The following is a 20664-nucleotide window of genomic DNA, read 5'->3' on the forward strand; positions in this document are numbered from 1 at the left end:
GAAAAAACCCTTATGGTTATCCTTGACTATGGTTGTTAAATTTTTCTCATAGTTGCTCTTTGAAAATTTTGAGTTGTCTTATTTGCTTGTTTAGGCTGAGGAGGGTGCTCTTCCAGTTCTGGGATCTCACTTTTGTATTTTTAGACAGCACCTTCTTTCATTTATTGCATAATTTATAAATTCTAGAGGTCCACCAGGATAGTTTGTTTTTCCTTGAGGATCTTGCTTTAATCCTAGCCGGCATGGCTGTGATTTGTGCAGATGTTTATACAGGGCATCAGTGTATACCTTAGTATAGCAATCAATGCCATCTGTTGAAACTGGAGCTTGGAAGTCGATAATACCTTCCCTTAGGGGGGGGTATAGTTAGGTCTGGTGAAGTTTTTTAGCCTGACTTCCACTTTAGGATAGTTCTGGTACTATTGCTACTTCAAAAATACTGATTTATGGTCTCATTTATCCAGTGCATGTTATAAAACAGCAAACAACAGACTGACACCTTACAACTGTATTCATACTAAACTGTATTTATTATTGCCGGCCAAACGCTGCTTTCAATTCAGTATAGCATGGATGATGTCAGTTTGGTCTTCCTTTCAATGTGTCTGCACTAAAGAGAAATGTCCTAAAATAATGCAAACCATTATTGGTTTATACAGTTTTTTAGTTCCTTTCTTGACACTTTTAGTGTGTCTGTGGCTGATGTTTTTACCCCACCATTTTCTATTTTCTTGTAGATCATTAGACATATTTATTGTGAAATCTCTTGTTTTTCCTTTTTCATAGACCACTATGTCCCTATTTCTGTCAATAATTTCCTTATAAATGGATGTTATTCATTACTTAGTAACTAAAAAGTACTTACATTACATTCTGCATAAAGCACTTTTAGCTTTTACTCTTTCATGCAATGTTTAATACATTTAAACTTTGGGAAATATATTTACTTATTTTTATTTTGTTTATTTTACATTTCTTGACCAGGTTTGCCCAGCTGAGTTAATAGCCCTTTTTCAGTGGAGGCCCAGGGAGAAAAGCTTCACAAATTTACAATAAGAATTGTAAATGAAAATAGTAAACAAAAACATTAACATTTTCACGTTGAAACAGTAAAAGCATAAAATTATTTACAGACGTTTAAGTTGACATTTAACTTAATATAGTACAGAAATAGTATGCAAAGTTTGTAAATACAGCGAAGGTAGTTACAGTTAGTGAAGATTTTATATGACTAGAAATATTTTTGATGAGTAAGAGAGCTGACACTTAACAGAAATAAAACCAATGAGGGCAGGCAGTAAGCTATGATTGGGGGGGGGGGGGGTGAGTACAGTGGCATGACCAGCAACTTTTTTAGGTAGTCTTTGGTGGCTGATTTAAATTCTTTGAGTTGTTTAAGTGATCTAATTTCCAATGAGAGTTTGTTCCAATAAATGGTAGGGTTGTAGCTATAGAGGATGTGGCCAATTTTGCTCTTGGGTTTATAGATTTGTAGCAAGTCTTGGTTTGAGCTACAGAGAGTCCTAGAAGGAGATTAGAGGAGACAAGTTGGGACAGAAAGATGGCTGGTACCGGACAGAGTGGATAATCTGGAGCTGAGAGAGTAGAAACTGGTGGGATAATTTTAGCCAGTTTAGGTGTTTTAAAGAGAGACAGTAATGAGATCTGTAGATTTGATTTGAAGCAAATCTGGCCACTTTTTATTGGTATTTTCTAGCTTAGTTAGGAGAGAGATTTGGATATTGGATGTTGGTGAGGATCTGAGAGCTGTACAATAGGCTAGGTAGGTGATAGGCATGAGAGCGGGAGACTTTAGCTTTGTTTGATAGGACCTTTTTAAATATATTAAAAATATTTATTTTATATACCATCTATCAAGTCCTCCTTTTATTTTAAAAATAAAAATGTTTACAACAAAACCATTTCTTCTTTGTTAATATAATTTGCATTGCTAGTCATGTTTATGACTGAATCTTGATTAACAGTTTTGTTAATACACAACTTTATGCACATGCACATAATCATTATTAGGAATATTATTACAATGATAGCTAGAATAGCAGTGGTGATGGTGTCCCACCAAGATGAAAACAGGCTATTGAACCAATCACTCCACTTGGAGTTCCATGTCTTTCTTGCTTTTTCTGACACTTCAGCTATTGTCTCTAAATGCTGTTGGATTGGTGCTGATTTATCTGAAATACATGTACAGCCTTCCACCCGTATTAGGGCACACATACCCCCCCGGGAGGCAAGCAAAAAAAATCAAGTGCCATCCTGTTTTGAAGGACTATAGTCCTCATTGCCATCATTTCTGATGTAATGTCTAAAATACCACCATGTGTAGCATTTTCCAATACTTCAAGTAATTTGCTTTACTTTCTTAACTCCCATATGACTGTTGGTGCCCCATACCATAGAGAAATGCCTGCTCTAGATATTACATCATCTCCTAAGTCCATGTGCTTTAAACCTTTACTTACTGCTACATTATCATGGTTGTATATCCATGATTGATCTCAATTTCCCATTGCATTTTCTGCTCCCACCCATTTCTTTCTAATATTGCTAATCCTACCATTTGGTGAATTTTCTGTAATTTTCATTAATGGCCCTACATACCCTAAATAGCATGAGCCTGCCCATTCATGTAGGAACCATATATATGCATTGTTTCCACATATGTAATATTCACCATCACGTACTGTCTCCATTTGTTTCATTTTTGTTAGCTGAAAAAGGCTATTTACCTAAGTCACTATCAAGTTTTCCAGTCACTTGATACTTTACTTTTCGTATGTAATCCCTTGTACTATTCTCAGAATGGCAGTTACACCAGTCTGGCCGATAATACTCCTGCTTTGTTAGTCTGTTTTCAAGAGTATAATTTCCTGTTTTAATAACATCATCTCTTCAGTGCTAATTAAGTGTGTTTGCTGTATATTCCAGTTAAGGCACCTTTTTGAAAACTGACATTATAGTCACTGTTTCCTACCAATATTGATTGCATTTGTTGTATACATAAGCTGCCATTTACTACTTTCCTAACCTGCAACTTTGGGAGTTTGGTGGTACTACTTTGTTGACATAATCTACTATGATTTAAAATTTCTATTGTTTCTTTTAATGTCACAGACACTGCCCTGAATACTGCTTTCTCCGATGTGGTGGGTACTGGCGCAGACACCCAACATTTTGTTGCATCATTTATTTTTTCATATGTCACTTGCATCACTGTAAATGTATTAAAGTCAGGTGTCCATTCCTTCTCTTTCTGTAGATTTCTTTTTTGTTGTTTTCATTCCATAGTCTTCTACTGTCATTTGCATTAAAACACTATATACTATATATACAGGGTGAACAACATTGCATTGCATTTTGCCTTTAAATTTTTCCTCCATTTTTCTGTCTTGTTCTGGATCCATGTCCATGTCTGATCCTTATGAACTTTCAAAACAGTAAGTCATTATCGTAATAATTCATTCACTCATTTGTTTTCTGACTTTTTACTAATTTGCAATGATCTCTATGAACAAGACTTTGTTTTGGGCATTTTTGTATGGCTCACTTTTAGGACTAAAGGTACTATTTTTCCTTTACTCAAAAGGTCCTTGCCAGTTTCTGTCTGATGGACCAGTTTTACTGCAATTTTTTACCATGAATTTACTTCCAATTTGAATTCTTTCTTCTTCTGGCAGTATTGGAACCTTTTTCCATAAATGGAAAGATTGTTCTCTGGCCATGCCTTGGCATATTTCTTGCAGGTCTTTCAGCCACTACTTGATGCTTTGCTGCCTCCAACAGTGTTCTCTCCCTCTGGACCTCCAGATTGAAAGAGAACTGTAGGGGCATCTTTCTGTCTGTCATCATCTCGAACAGGGATATACCCATCTTGTTACTGGGTGTTGATCTGATCCGCATCAAAATGTTAGGTGAAATGTTTTACCCAATCATTTGCTTTTTCAATGCACACCTTTTTTAATCTGTCCTTTAAAGTTCTGTTCATTCTTTCCACTATCCCATTTGATTGTGTATGGTATGTTACATAGAATCTTTGTTGAATCCGCAACATGTCACATAATTCTTTCATCATTTTACTCACAAACTGTGATCCATTATTTGATTCTATTACCCTGGACCACCCCCAGTGACAAAATATGTTTTCCCATAGTACTTCAGCTGTCACTTTGGCTGTCATTCCTTTGGCTAGAATTGCCTCCACCCATTTTGAAACGACATCTTCATAGTCAATTTGTATCTTATACCATGGTCCATCTGATGCGGGTACCCTGTGCAACTGTGCCCTTTTACATTTTGCATTTGTCTGAGGACATATCAGATTTGGATTCCAATACTATTCTTTTACTACCGACCATAATTTTTCCATTCCTATATGTCCCAGTATTTGGTGATTAAACTTCTCTAATTGTCTTGCTAGTTGATACAGAATGTGTGGTAGTCATAGACCTTTTTGTGTACGGAAAATTCTGAAATGTCTTTCTACCCCATCACTTTCTAATTCACATTGTTCTACCGCTTCTGGCATTCCCCTTTCTTTCTGGAGTTCTTCCATATACACATCTATCTGTTCTCCCTCCTCCAGGGACCATACTTCGGAGAACTGGAGTCCCCTTCAGTTTCTTCAGGGTATAAAGGCTCTCCCTTTCCTGCTGCTTCCTTTGCTTTTGGCATCAACCAAATAATTTCCTCTTGTGTCTTCATTATTTGTCCTCTAATGGGCTCTCAGTTTTAAAAATCTTAAACTGTCCTTGCAACTGATACTTTCATATCAGTTTCCATATGTCCTGCAAAACAGGGGCATGTTTTAGAGGTTTTCTTGCACTATCAATGCATCTTTTCTTTGCTCATACTGCCATCCGCAGTCTCAGTGAGTTAACTAGGCACTGTCACTAAATGTTTACTGGGTTAAATCTCTGCAAAATATATTTTGCAGCTTCTAATTTTGCCCATTGAGCTAACATGCATCCTGATAATGTTACCAGAATTGGCTTATCACCCTTTTTCATTGTAACTACTGCAAATTCATTATCGTATTTTCCTTCCTTCCAAAATCAGGCACCATCCACATACACAGTTGTAATGTGGTGGTCTTGATCTCCTTTTAATGGTAGCTTATCCATTTTTTCCAGCTCTACCATGCAGTCATGTGGTTTTCCTTCATATGCAATACAATTGGATAGATAATACTTGTCTTCCATTTCTAAGTGTACATCTCTTGTATTGAATGTAGCCAGCCATTTTAAAAAGATGGTCTGACTAACACCTTCCATAATTTTGTTCATTTCACTACCACCCAACAGCATTTTTATGGTCTGCTGTGGGGTCTGTACTATTGCCTTTGAGAACATGATCTAATACTCTGTTTGATTCCCCAATATATAGCCAAAAGTTGTTGAATGCAGGTATGATATTTTATTTATTTATTTATTTTGGTTTACCATCAAATGGTCAACAGTAACTTGCTCAAAAGCCACCTCCTCGACTATGGTAGGAACGACTGTCGGAATGTCAATGTTCATTTGTACATCCATTTAAAAGGACATACACGGGCAGGGAGTTTCAGCATGTATTTCAATGGGAGATTTCCACCTTAAGGTCGACAGAATTTATCGACATTGCTGCATCAATCATACAACCTACTTCATATTAATGAGCCGACATTATTTGTCGTGGAAATCATCGTTCATGCATGTGATTTACGTTCTTTTGATAGTAAACCATTTATTTTACATTTGTTGACTGGGATAGTCCAACTGGATACATGTCTATTTTCAGCGGAGGCTCAGGGAGAAAAGCTCCAAGGTACAACCAATAATATAACATAATTCTTGTTAAACAAAGTTTACAGGTTCTGTTCAGCTATACACGTAATACAATCACACAAGGATTAAGATTACACAAGGTTAAAAGACCTAAAAAAATGCCACACAGTTAATTGACAAATAAATTAGAACATAAACATAGGAAGAGGGCTAATCAAGATTGGAACAAGAACATAGCCAGTGTGATTTAAAATATTGAGACTTTTCTTGAATTTACTTAGGGTGGGTTCTAGAGTAATGTCAGCAGGCAGTGAGTTCCAGGTTTTACCAACATAGTTGGCAAACAGAGAGTCACCAGCTGAATTGTTGATTTTGACAGTTTGAACTAGCAATCTGTTAGAGGAGCAAAGTGGTCTGAGGTTGCTATAGGGTTTGATAATATTTTTAAGTGCACCACATTACAACATCTTGGGGCAATGCAGCAGTTGCCTCATGTACATAGACAACCCTCTCCTCCTACCACCCAACACTACAACCTGTGAGAGATGCACTTATATAGCCAAACTGGAAGCAAAGCTCTCTTCACCCAAGACTGGACTAGACAGTCAAGAGGAGTAGGTAAGCACTCACACCACACCACGCTCATCACATAGTCCCTCAAAACCTACACCACCAAAACACACACATAGAAACGCAATATACACACCTACATTTGTGGAGGCTTTCAATAAAAATCTACAAAAGCAACAGGGACTTCCAAAGCAGAAACGCAAGCAATCTCCACCCCCCAACACAACCCAAATGACATATAGCCCACAAACTCAGTGTGCCACTCATCCACAGCCCATAAGGCATAACAACGTACCCAACACTTTAGTCATAGGTGACTCTATAGTCAGGCACACTGATGTTCCACTCACCAGGCTAAACAACAAGAAAGTTACTGTCAGCTGCCTGTCAGGATCCAGGATCCGCCACATAATGCACACAGGTCACTCCACAACAAGTACAAATATGACTCTGTTATTGTCCATGTTGGTGTGAATGACCTGAGACGTACCTCCCTGGACTACATGAAAAGAGGAATGGAGGAGGTGTCCGATCCTGTAGCCCAGGCAGGTATGACCCTAACCCTGAGAAGCATCCTGCCATCACCCAGAATGATACCACAGTACAAGGACAAAATGACTGACTTTAACAATTGGCTAAGCTTCTGGTGTCATTCTAAGGGGATCCAGTATCTGTCTGCCTGGGATAACATGATTGACAAACCACGATGCTTTGCCAGAGATGGCCTGCACCTGTAGCCCTTGGGATTCTGGATACTGGCTAAGGCTCTTGCCACCCCTATAGTGCCTTTTTTTAGGAAGGTTCAAATGACAAATTTACCACCGTAACAGGTACAAGCAAGCAAAATCTAAGGGTAATGCTACTCAATGCTAGAAGTCTAAACCTCAAAATGCAGTCACTCGAGGCACTCCTTAAAATGGAGAACATCAACATCTGTGCAGTGACAGAGACCTGATTCAAGGCTCCAGAGAGCACCCCTGCATTACCAGGCTATAATTCATACCACACCTTTCGGCCACCTAACCAGGACCGAAACACTAAAGGCAGAGCCGTGTCCATATTCATTAAAGATATCCACACCTCCAGGCTAGTTGCTCAGCATAATGCATCCGAGATTATCCAAGTGCAACTAACTCTGGGCAAGACCGCAAATCAAATTGTAGCTTACTACAGATCCCCCACCATGCCCCAGGATTCCCACTCCTCATTCTTGATACACTGGAAAATACTAGGTACAACCTAACACCCTAATAATGGGTGATTTCAACTACCCCACCATTAACTGGGAAAACTACTCATACCAACTCAATTCAATTCATAAATTCTCACACCTTGGAACAACATATCCACATCCCCACCAGGGGCATCAATATCCTAGAACTGGTCATTACCAACATGGGCAACCGGTGTTCCACACCAGAGGCTAATTCCTCGTTGATCAGATCCGACCACAAGCTAATCACCCTAGACATCCACATCCCACCCCCACCCCCATTAGGAAAACCACCATAAAAAGTTCCTCCAAAGCCAACTTCACGCGTCTTAAGACAGAAGTGGCAAACTTCACAAAACCATGCTGACGGACAATAGAGGTACGACTGCTGAATCCTACACAAATGCCCTTTATAAGCACTTACACGAGTGCATGGATCGTGCAATCCCTAACAGAACCAAGATGCTATCCTCCAAAAAAAGGAAGCCAATCTGGTGGTCCCCTGCCATAAACAAACTCTACAACAGAAGAAATAAACTGTTGCAAAAAAGAGTAAAATCCCATGATTGGAGGAACTCCCTGGTCAACCTCAGTAAGAAGCTGAGATCCCTCATAAAATCCTCCAAAGCTAGTTACGAAAACAAAATTGCTACTGATTTTAAAGACAGCCACAAAGCATTCTATAGCTTTGTCAAGAATCTCAATGGCAACACTCAGATCTGCTCTGAGTTACAGCACAATGGCACTAAATATACAGAACCAACTGATATTACCAACATCCTGGCAGATTGGTTTAATGCTAACTTTACCCCTCTCCCACCCCCCTAAAGGGCCCATCTCTATTCTGGAAGAATGCAAAGTTTCTGTAATCACGGCTGCACAAGTAAAAACCACACTCAACAAAGCCAAGAACACAGCATCCATGGGACCTGACAACATCCCAAGCTGCGTTCTACACGAACTACAGAACGAACTGGTACTCGACCTAAGTACCATGTTCAATCATAGCTTCACCTCAGGCTTTGTGCCCACTGAATGGCACACAGCAACTGTTATCCTAGTCCACAAAGGGGGAGCCACCACGGACCCCAGGAACTACCGCCCCATTAGCCTGATGAGCCTAGTCTGCAAGGCTATGGAACATATCATCATGGAAACAATTACATTGGTAATCTCCAAACTCTGGACCCTACCCAGTTCGGGTTTGTAAAAGGCAGATCATGTCTATAAAACCTGATAGACTTCTTTGAAGCAGTCACCAAAGCCGTAGATGAGGGTAAGGTGGTTTACACAGCCTATTTAGATCTTGCCAAGACTTTCAGCACCATCCCCCATTCTGGAATTATAGACAAACTCACTAAACTAGGTATAAATCCCTATGTCACAAGATGGGTTGCCATCTGGCTCACTGACAGAAACCACACTACGCTAGTTAGTTTTTATTTGTTTGTTTTTTTTTAAACATTATTCGGTGTTTTACTACATCGATCACTAGAGGTCAACCTTTAGTGAATCGATGTAGTAAGATTTCGATAATGTGATATAGACACTTGTAAAATGGTCCCTACTGTCTGATGAAAAATGACAGGACTGCTTGGAAAACCTTGAGGCAATCTATTCATTACATTCTGTTGTTTTTCAAAAGTAAAGATGAAATGTGGCCAATCTCTCTCTCGTCTGTAATGGCACTGCAAAAAATCCATTTGCCAAATCTATCACTGTGAACCACTGACTTTCTGGTTTTATCTGAGCTGCTAACTCTGGGCCTCATGAAATCAGGTGCAATCTCTGTCTTGTGTACTGGTTGAATTTTCTAAAGTCTTTTACCAATCAGTAACTTCCACCTTTCTTTTTACCTGGACAGATCTGGGAGTTGGTAGGACTGTGCCTTTTTGTATTATCTCCACCTGTTCCCATTCTAGAATGCACGTTTTCATGTCTGCTGCTGCTTCAGCCAGAATAGGATATTGCTTTTGAAAAGGAGGGATACAATCCCTCAAACTACTGACAGTAATGGGAACTTCTAATTTACCTCACTGAGACAGATGCCTGGTGTCAAAGCCATGGCCTCAAGCTCAATGCCAAAAAGTGCATTGTCATCCCTTTTGGTAAAAACTCTGTACCCATGAACTACCACATAGGCGGTAGTCTACTTAACACCGAAAGTGTGATAAGAGACCTTGGGACACAGGTGGACAGTAGTCTCTCTTTTGATAATCACATCGCCACAGTAGTCAGGAAATCATTCTATGTGGCACACCTCATCACAAAAGGTTTCTTATCCAGGAAAAAAGAGGTCATTGTTCCCCTCTACTCATCACTCATTAGACCCATTATAGAGTACAATGCCCCTTTTGGTATGTGCCTCACAAGACATCTACAACAACTGGAAAGGCCACAGAAATACCTCACAGAGAGGATTACCAGCCTCAAACAGATGCCCTATGCAGACCGTCTCAAAAAACTCCAGCTTTACTCTGTCGCATATTGCCTACTCAGAGGCGATCTCTGCCTAACATACAAAGCTATGTCAAACCCAGAGCTTTTGGACATGCTCCAAGTAAAGAAATCCCAATCCCTTTGAGCTACACGCTCTAGGGACCTAAACATTGTCACTACAATAAACAGAACATGCTGGAGGGATAGATTCCTGTCTCAGAGACTTCCCATACTCTGGAACAAACTACCTATCTATATCAAACAAAGCTCCTCATTAGCACTCTTCAAGAAAAATCTTGATGTTTGGATGGGAGATAGGAAATTCACCCCAGGAATCACTTCTGTGGCTCTGCTTGACAGGGGCACAGGAAAATAATTTTCTTGGGTAGCAAAAGCTAGGGTACCGTTTGGCTAGGCTTATATAGGCCCTAGGGACAATAGCTTAGTGCCTACCTATGACCCTGTGAACCACAGTCAGTTTTTTATTTTGTCCATAATGTTTGAAACTCTTGTTCTCTTGTCTCCCATATATCCTTTTGTTCATCTGTCAGGGCCACTGTCCTGTTTCCTTTGCTTTCTATCAAGTTAGCCTGTACCATTATGCACCTATGGCCATTACCTCCTTCAGTTTCATCTTTTGTTTTCTACAGAATACAATTGGAGAAGTCTATTACAATTGCCAGTTTATTTAGTATATCAGTTCCAATAATGCTAGGCCCACAACTGGGATGCAACAAGAATATTCCTGTCACAGGATATATGTCCTGTTTAAACCTGGTATCCACAGGCTCACTGCCACTAAACCCTGATATTAAGGCTTTCTTTTTGGGACCATCCTTAACCATCTGTTTGTAACAGAGGCAGCCACTCTGGTATCTATCAAGACATTTTTCCATAGCATCCCCTCCACCACAACATCAGTCAATGGGAGACTGTAATTCCCCTGCTTAAAAAACACCAGGTAAACTATTTGGGTGAGGAGCATGCCCCTATTGTGAATCCTCATTGTCCCCTGTATTCTTGGGATTTCTCTAAGGACAAAAAACTTTTGTTCCTGATCACAGGAATCATTGTCCTCATCTTCTGCATATACTGACCATGTTATTTCTTCTGAAATAGCCTGTCTTGCATGGTCTGGATTTTAGGCAGATTCTCCCTATATTCCACTGGGTATATATTTCCATCATTGCCATGCTGTTGTTTTTATAATTTTTCCTTGCTTTGTTAAAAAAAGTTTGATTTTCTACACTGTCCTCCAGGAGTTTTTGCTTACACTGTTTTTGTTCCTCCCCTGCACCTTTATTATTTTTCTTATTTTCTTGTTGTTCTGGTTCTTGTGCATAAATGCCCTTTTCAATCTGATTTTTCTTCCACTTTTTATAATGTGGACATTCCTGTTTAGCATGGCCTATCTATCTACAGAAAAAAATATGTAACCTTTTTCCTCTGAATTTCCTGGAGCAGCAGGTACCAAAGCAGCATGTGGCCCCTCTCTCCTGTCTCCCCATCTCTCTCTTCCTTGTCCTCACCCTACTGCACCTACAATTTCAAATATGTCTTCATCTGTCCCTAATGAGAAGATATTGTGAATAAAAATGTCTTCATTGTCACTCATTACCCTTCCCTTCATTAACTTATGAACACACTCTTCCAGCGTGTCAGTTGTTTCTTCATACATGCATTTAATGTCCCCTGGAAATCCTTTTACCTGTTCCAAAAATTCATTTATAAGGCTCTTTTGAGTGCCTTTATCTTGCATTTCCTTGTCATCAATATTGTGTACAATATGAATTGCTAACTTAAAATGTTCTGCCTCCTCCGACATTTTTTCAGAAACTGGAATGTTAAAATATTCCAATAATTCAGTAGTTAAGTCTGACCCTGTGACTATGCTAAGAGTACTGCTGCCATCAGGTTTAACTTAGAATCTAAAATACAATCATGTGTTACTATAAAAAACTTATTGCATTTTAGAATGAAAACCAAAAAAACACCTTTTTAAGGAATCATTCCAAGTATTACCAGCTGTGTATGACAACCAATCTTCAAATGTTAACATGTTGTAGAATATACCCTTTTGTCATTCCACTGTGGAATTGTCTGCAGCAGATGAGATTGTTGGTATAAATCTACAGTTGTACCTATAACAACTGTGACATCTTCAGGCTTAATTTTTATCTTCAGGCTTTAAATCATCAAGCTATTTTTTGTTGTCTGCAAGCTTTTTTGTAGATTTTCTATTTGTATTTGCAATTCTGTTTGCTTTCCTAACCCATCTAATACTCTGGAGCTTTCTTGTTCAAATTGGACTCTGAGTCTCTGAATCAGTACCTGACTGATAGACAGAAACTGATTATAAAGCTGCATCTACATTTTACAAAAGGTCATCACCATCCTTTTGAAATTGTTTTAACATATCATCATGTCTGACCAAAGCATTTTTTTTCTGTCACCTTGTTCAGACTGTCTGTTCTTTTTCAGATAGTTCTTTATTACTAGTGATATCATTTCACTGTAAACAGTAGGTTTTAAACATTCCAACAGTTTCATCTATTTTTCCATAAAAGTTTTGAAATTACTATAAAAGGTGAAAACCGGCATTACACAATGCCACTAGATATTTGTGTCTCACAAACTTCTAACCTGCCTTGTGTAAATTTTGCTGTTACTTTTTGTAAAACAGTTTTGTGACATGTAATACAAAAATATAGATATTTGTCACAATTTATGCATTCGACCTAAGTTTTGTATTTTTACAAGTACTGATCATAACACTGAATCCATTTGCACAGATAAACTTTATCACTTTTACAAGTAACAAATAAAGCATCCAGGCTTTGCCCGCGGTTTGATTTAAATCTATAGTGACTGTGTGTGGGCATTTAACACTTATGTCACAGATGGCATCCATGTTAAGATCAAAAGGAGCTTACCAACCAAAAGATCAAAGACAGGTGATCAGGCTGCTGTCAGAGATTTGAGTGGAATGCCCCCTTCTGATGCATTGATTGTGAAACGTAACAGAACAGATGCTGAAACAAAACCTGGTACTTCACCAAAACATGGAAGAATGGAACTGCTGAGATGTTCAAAACTGACAACTAGAAGTTGGTGCCAACAGCATGGAAGTGTTTGTCGTAGTGGACTTGTATGAATTATATAAAGTTTCAGGACTGCTGGCTTGCCATTGATAAAATAGCACACAACAGACAGACTGACACTGTACAACTGTATTCGTACAAAACTGCATTTGTTATTGCTGACCAAATACTGCTTTCAATGTTATATAATTTCAGCATAACATGGATGATGTCAATTCTTGCTCTTCCTTTCAATGTCTCTGCATGTTTCTGCACTAAAGAGAAAGGTTCTAAAATAATGGAAAGAGTTCTTGGTTTATATTGTCTTATACTTCTTCTTTCTTGACATTTTCAGTGTATCTGTGGCTGACGTTTTTGCTCAACCAGTTTTTATTTTCTTGCAGATCATTAGATGTATTTCTTGTGAAGTCTCTTCTATTTCCTTTCTCACAGAACACCATGTCCTCATTTCTGTCAATTATTTCCTTATAAATACATGTTGGTCATTACTCAGTAACTCAAAGTACTTATTATGATTCTCTATCATTTCTCACAGGATGCCATCTATTACTAACCTTTTAAGTCCATATATACTCTCTAGCTTTCTCCCAAATAACATAGGAGTGCCCCAGGGGTCAGTCTTGGGAACCCTACTATTCAACATTTTTATAAATGACGTAAATAAAGTTCCCACTGACTGTAATACCATACAATATGCAGACTATTCAACGATAATCTGTAGATCCAATAACTTCTCTGACCTCCAAAAGATAACACAAAAGGCCTTTACATCCATAGAACTCTGGCTAAACCAATCACAGCTAATACTTAACCCTAATAAATCTAAACTACTCTTCTTTGCATCTAAACCTTTTCCCATAGACTTTACCATATTCTCCATAAACAAAACCCCAATAAAGTTAGTAAATCAGGCCAAACTGCTAGGAATTACTATTGACAGCAAACTTAGCTTTGACTTGCATATTAGTAATGCAATAGAAAAGATTCACTTCAAATTAGGCAAACTTTACAGAAACAAACAATACTTAGACAAATCCATCCAAATAAAACTTTCAAAAAGTCTTCTCCTTCCAACCTTACTATATGTGTCTCCTGTCATCACCAATCTCCACAACTCTTTGCAACACAAACTACAGTACTGTTATTATAAGATTGCAAAATTTGCATCAACCCAAGCAAATTGCACCCACCATTGCCAGGCCACTAAAGAACTAAACTGGGTAGGATTTGGACATTACCTACATTACACACAACTTACCTTTGCCCATAAACTCATTTATAAACCCGAGTGATGCCCTTCCCTGAAAAATATCATTGAACTTTACGTCCCATCCAAAAATCTAAGCTCTAACAACAAACACCTACTTAAAGTATCAAAACCTAGTAAAGAGCAGGTTGCTGCCTCTGTACCCATTCCATAACTAAGCTGTGGAACATTCTCCCATCATCAGTTACAGAATTAGACAACATAATCTCTTTTAAAAGAAAACTAAAACAACATCTCACTGATAACCCCAGCTGCACATGCAACACATATCCGCAGCCTCCTTAATCTAGCAAAACTGTTTCATGTAGCAAATATACTTATAGGTTCATTGGTAGCTACTAGGCTATCGGCCCTAGGGCCCATACAAGCCTAGTCAAAAAATGTACCCTGGCTTTCGCCACCCAAGAAAATTATTTTCCTGTGCCCCTGTCGAGCAGAGCCACAGACGTGATCCCCAGGGTGAATTTCCCATTTCCCATCCAATCATCAAGATTTTTCTTGAAGAGTACTAATGAGGAGCTCTGTTTGACATAGATAGGTAGTCTGTTCCAGAATATGGGAAGTCTCTGGGACAGGAATCTATCCCTCCAGCATGTTCTGTTTATTGTGGTGACAAGGTTAAGGTCCCTAGAGCGTATAGCTCGGAGGGATTGGGATTTCTTTAAGTGGAGCATGTCCAACAGCTCTGGGTTTGACATAGCTTTGTATGTTAGGCAGAGATCACCCCTGAGTAGGCGATATGCGATGGAGTAAAGCTGTAGTTTTTTGAGACGGTCTGCATAGGTCATATGTTTGAAGCCAGTAATCCTCTTTGTGAGGTATTTCTGTGGTCTTTCCAGTTGTTGTAGATGTCTTATGAGGTACATACCAAAAGGGGCATTGTACTCTATAATGGGTCTAATGAGTGATGAGTAGAGGGGAACAATGACCTCTTTCTTTCTGGATGAGAATCCTTTTGTGATGAGATGAGCCACGTAGAAGGATTTCCTGACCACTGTGGCGATGTGATTATCAAAGGAGAAACTACTGTCCACCTGTGTCCCAAGGTCTCTTATCACATTTTCAGTATTAAGTAGACTACCAGCTATGTGGTAGTTCATGGGTACAGAGTTTTTACCAAAGGGGATGACAATACACTTTTTGGCATTGAGCTTCAGGCCATGGCTTTGACACCAGGTATCTGTCTCATTGTGGCCCTTTTGTAGTTTGTCCACATCATTAGGAGTTTCGATTATGGCTCCTAGTTTGCAGTCATCTGCAAACTTTGTTAGCCAAAGACCTTCTGTGTTGGCCTGCACTTCAGAGAAGTAGATACCAAACAGGAGAGGACCCAGGACTGAACCCTGTGGTACTCTACTTGTCACTGGTCTGATGTCGGATTTGGAATCCGCTACTTTCACAGTGTGGGTTCTGTCCGTGAGCCAGTTGGCAACCCATCTTGTGACACAGGGATTTATACCTAGTTTAGTGAGCTTATCTATAATTCCAGAGTGAGGGATGGTGTCGAAAGCCTTGGCGAGATCTAGATAAGCTGTGTGAACCATTTTACCCTGATCTATGGCTTTGGTGACTGCTTCAAAGAAGTCAATCAGGTTTAGGAGACGTGATCTGCCTTTTACAAATCCAAACTGTGTAGGATCCAGAGTTTGGAGATTACCAATGTCTTTGTTTATGAGTTCCATGATGATATGTTCCATGGCCTTGCAGAACAGGCTCGTCAGGCTAATGGGGCAGTAGTTTCCGGGGTCCATCGTGGCTCCCCCTTTGTGGAGTGGGATAACTGTCACAGTGCGCCATTCAGTGGGTACAAAGCCTGAGGTGAGGCTATGATTGAACATGGTACTTAGGTAGGGTGCCAGTTCATTCTGTAGTTTGTGTAGAACGCAGCCTGGGATATTGTCAGGTCCCATGGATGCTGTGTTCTTGGCTTTGGAGAGTGTGTTTTTTACCTGTGCAGCCGTGATTACAGGAACTTTGCATTCTTCAGGTATAGAGATGGGTCCTCTAGGGGGAGAGAGGGGGGTAAAGTTAGCACTGAACCTATCTGCTAGGATGTTGGCAATATCAGTTGGTTCTGTATATTTAGTGCCATTATGCTGTAACTCAGAGCAGATCTGAGTGTTCCCATTTAGATTCTTGACATAGCTATAGAATGCTTTGTGATTGTCTTTAGAGTCAGTGGCAATTTTGTTTTCGTAACTAGTTTTGGAGGATTTTATGAGGGATCTCAGCTTCTTACTGAGGTTGACCAGGGAGTTCCTCCAGTCATGGGATTTTACTCTTTTTTGCAACAGTTTCTTTCTTCTGTTGTAGAGTTTGTTTATGGCAGAGGTCCACCAGATTGGCTTCCTTTTTTTAGAGGATAACATCTTGGTTCTATTAAGGATAGCATGATCCATACACTCATGTAAGTGCTTATAAAGTGCATTTGTGTAGGATTCGGCAGTCATACCTCTATTGTCTGTCTGCATGAGTGTCATGAAGTTTGCCACTTCTGTCTTAAGAAGTATGAAGTTGGCTTTTGAGAAGTCTTTTAAGATGGTTTCCCTAAAACATGTTAAGATGGTTGTATTGATGTGTGGACTATGATACTAAAGATTTACTAAGTAATGTTAGAGCTTAGATTTTTGGATGGGACGTAAAGTTCAATGATATTTTTCAGGGAAGGGCATCACTCGGGTTTATAAATGAGTTTATGGGTAATGGTTATGTATATGTTATGCTGTTACACCATATGAGTTATCCCTAATCTTTAGTATCCCAGTCCACACATCAGTACAACCATCTTAACATGTTTTCTTCTTTGTCACTTTCTACTTTTAATATTACCATTAAATATATGCCACCTATAAGCTACTTATTCCCACTACCTAGCTATAAGATTCTAATTATATCTTACCTTTAAGTTTAACTCTCTAATTCTATCTTCCCCTTTTCCTACCCCCCCAAAAAAAACAAAAATTGAGCTATATTGTTAAATATTTCTAACTGTATAATTTTCCTACATGCTAATGTTTCATTGTTACTGTATTGTGCCTTTTCACAACATATTTGCTGTTTAGACAGTTTTCTGTATTATTTCACTTGCTTCATAATTATAATTTTGTTTCCTTACAGAATGATTTTTATGTAACTTGGAGCTTTTCTTCCCGGGCCTCCACTGAAAGTGGGTCTCAAGCCCAGTGCACTTTCCCGGTCAACAAAAGTCAATAAATAAATAAATAATAAAAGTTGTTAGTTAAGCAAGTATTTTTATAGGTTCATAGGTTCATAGGTTGGCACTAGGCTATCAGCCCTAAGGCCTATGCAAGCCTAGCCATAACAATTCCCTGGAAATTTCTTTCCACAATATTTACTTCTCTGGGCCCCTGTCTAGCAGGGCGACTGACATGATCCCCGGGGTGAATTTCCTATCTCCCATCCAATTATCAAGGTTCCTTTTGTAGAGGGCCAATGAGGTGCTCTGCTTGACATGTATGGGCAGTCTATTCCAGAGTACGGGGAGTCTCTGGGTCAGGAACCTATCCCTCCAGCATGTTTTGTATAATTGTGATGATAAGGTTTAGATCCCTTGGGATTTCTTTAAGTGGAGCATGTCCAACAGCTCAGGGTTTGACATGGCCTTGTATGTTAATCAGAGATCGCCTCTGAGTAGATGATATGCCACAGAGTATAGCTGGAGTTTTTTTAGATGGTCAGCATATGGCATCTGCTTTAGGCCTGTGATTCTTTTAGTGAGGTATTTCTGTGGCCTTTCCAGCTGTTGCAGATGTCTTGTGAGGTACATACCAAATGGGGCATTATACTCTATAATGGGTCTAATGAGGGATGAGTACAGTGGGACAATGACCTCTTTTTTTCTGGATGAAAAGCCCTTAGTGATGAGGTGTGCCACATAGAAGGATTTCCTGACTGTTGTGGCGATGTGGTTATCGAAAGTGAGACCACTGTCTACTTGTGTCCCTAAGTCTCTCATCACACTTTCGATGTTTAATGTCCTGCCACCTATGTGGTAGTTCATGGGTACATGTTTTTTTCCAAAGGGGATAACTATACATTTCTTGGCATTAAGCTTGACCCATGGCTCTGGCACCAAACATCTGTTTCTGTAAGGCCCTTTTGTAGAATAACCACATCATTTGGGGATTCAATAATGGCTCCCAGTTTGCAGTCATCTGCAAAATTTGTTAGCCAGAGTCCCTTAGTGTTGGCTTGTACTTCAGAGAAGTAGATGCCAAACAAGAGTGGTCCCAGGACTGAACCCTGAGGTACTCCACTTGTCACTTGTCTGGAGCTGGATTCAGAGTCTGCTACTTTTACAGTCTGGGTTCTGTCAGTAAGCCAGTTGGCAACCCATCAAGTGACGTAGGGATTTATGCCCAGCTTAGTAAGTTTATCTATGATTCCAGAGTGGGGGATGGTGTCGAAGGCCTTGGCAAGGTCCAGATAGGCTGTGTGGACAGCCTTACCCTCTTCCACAGCTCTGGAGACTGATTCAAAGAAGTCAATCAGATTCATGAGACAAGATCGGCCCTTCACAAACCCAAACTGGGTGGGGTCCAGTGTTTGAAGGTTGCCAATGTCTTTTTTTATAAGTCCCATGATAATGCGTTCCATGCCCTTGCAGATCAGGCTTGTCAGACTGATGGGACGGTAGTTCCCAGGATCCAAGGTGGATCCTCCCTTGTGGAGCGGGATAACTGTAGCTGTGCGCCACTCAGTGGGCACGAAGCCTGAGGTGAGGCTATGATTAAACAGGACACTTAGGTGGGGTGCCAGTTCATTTTGTAGTTGATGTAGTACACAGCCTGGGATGTCATCTGGTCCCATGGATGCTGTATTCTTAGCTTTGGAGAGTGCTGTTTCTACCTGTGTGGCTGTGATTATTGGAATTTGGCAATCTTTTGGTATTGAGATGGGCCCCTTAGGGGGTGAGAGGGGGGTGAAGTTGGCACTAAATCGATCTGCCAGGATATTGGCAATATTCTTGGGATCAGTATATTTAATGCCATTCTGTTGCAGCTCAGAGCAGATCTGAGCATTGCCATTTAGATTATTGACATAAGTATAGAATGCCTTGTGGTTGTCTTTGGAATCTTTGGCAATTTTATTTTTGTAACTAGTTTTTGAGGCTTTTATGAGGGATCTCAGCTTCTTACTGAGGCTGGTGAGGGAGTTTTTTGCATCCTGGGATTTTCCTCTTTTCTGCAACAGTTTCTTCCTTCTGTTGTATAGTTTGTTTATAGCAGGGGACCACCAGATTGGCTTCCTTTTTTTGGAGAAGATCATCCTGGTTCTATTTGGGATGGCGCGATTCATGCAAGAGTGGATGTGCTCATACAGTGCCTTAGTGTAGGATTCTGTAGTCGAACTTCCAGATCCCGTCTGCGTGGGTGTTGTGAAGTTTGTCACTTCTGACTTCAGTAGCATGAAGTTGGCTTTGGAGAAGTTTTTTAAGGAGGTTTCCTTACTGGGGGGTGGGGGTGGGATGTGGATGTCAAGGGTGATTTGCTTATGGTCAGACGTGACCAATGAGGGGGTGACCACTTATGTGGAGCATCTGTCTCCCATGTTGGTAATGACCAGGTCTAGGATATTGGAGACCCTGGTGGGACAATGGATCAGTTGATCCAGGGCATTGGAATTTATAAAGTCCAAGAACCATTGGGAAAAGGTGTTGGTACCTGAGTAGTTTTACGAATTAATGGCAGGGTAGTTGAAGTCAGCCAGTATTAGGGTGTTTGGTTGTATCTTAATATTTTCCAGTATGTTTAGGAAGGTGTAGTGAGAATCTTGGGGTATGGTGGGGGAATCTGTAGCAAGCTACAATTTGGATTGCAGTCTTACCTAGTGTTAGTTGCACCTGGAGAATTTCAGATGCATTGTGTTGGGCAACTAGCCTGGAGGTGTGAATATCCTTGGTGAATATGGACACTCCCCCACCTTTAGTGTTTCGGTCTTGGTTTTGTGGCCAAAAAGTGTGGTAAGAATTGTAGCCTGGTATTGCAGGGGTGCTCTCTGGAGCCTTGAACCAGGTCTCAGTCACTGCAAAGATATCGATGTTCTCCATTTTTAGGAGTGCCTCGAGAGAGTGCATTTTGAGGTTTAGACTTCTAGCATTGAGTAGCATTACCTTCAGATTTTGCATGCTTGTATCTGTTACGGTGGTGGTTTTATCCTTTGAACCTTGCCTAAAAAAGGCACTATAGGGGTGACAAGAGCTTTAGCCAGTAACCTGAATCCCAGGGGTGACAGGTGCAGACCATCTCTGGCAAAGCATCGTGGTTTGTC

Source organism: Protopterus annectens, chromosome 2.part1 (assembly GCF_019279795.1).
Source record: "Protopterus annectens isolate FY-2018-M chromosome 2.part1, PAN1.0, whole genome shotgun sequence".
NCBI lineage: Eukaryota > Metazoa > Chordata > Ceratodontiformes > Protopteridae > Protopterus > Protopterus annectens.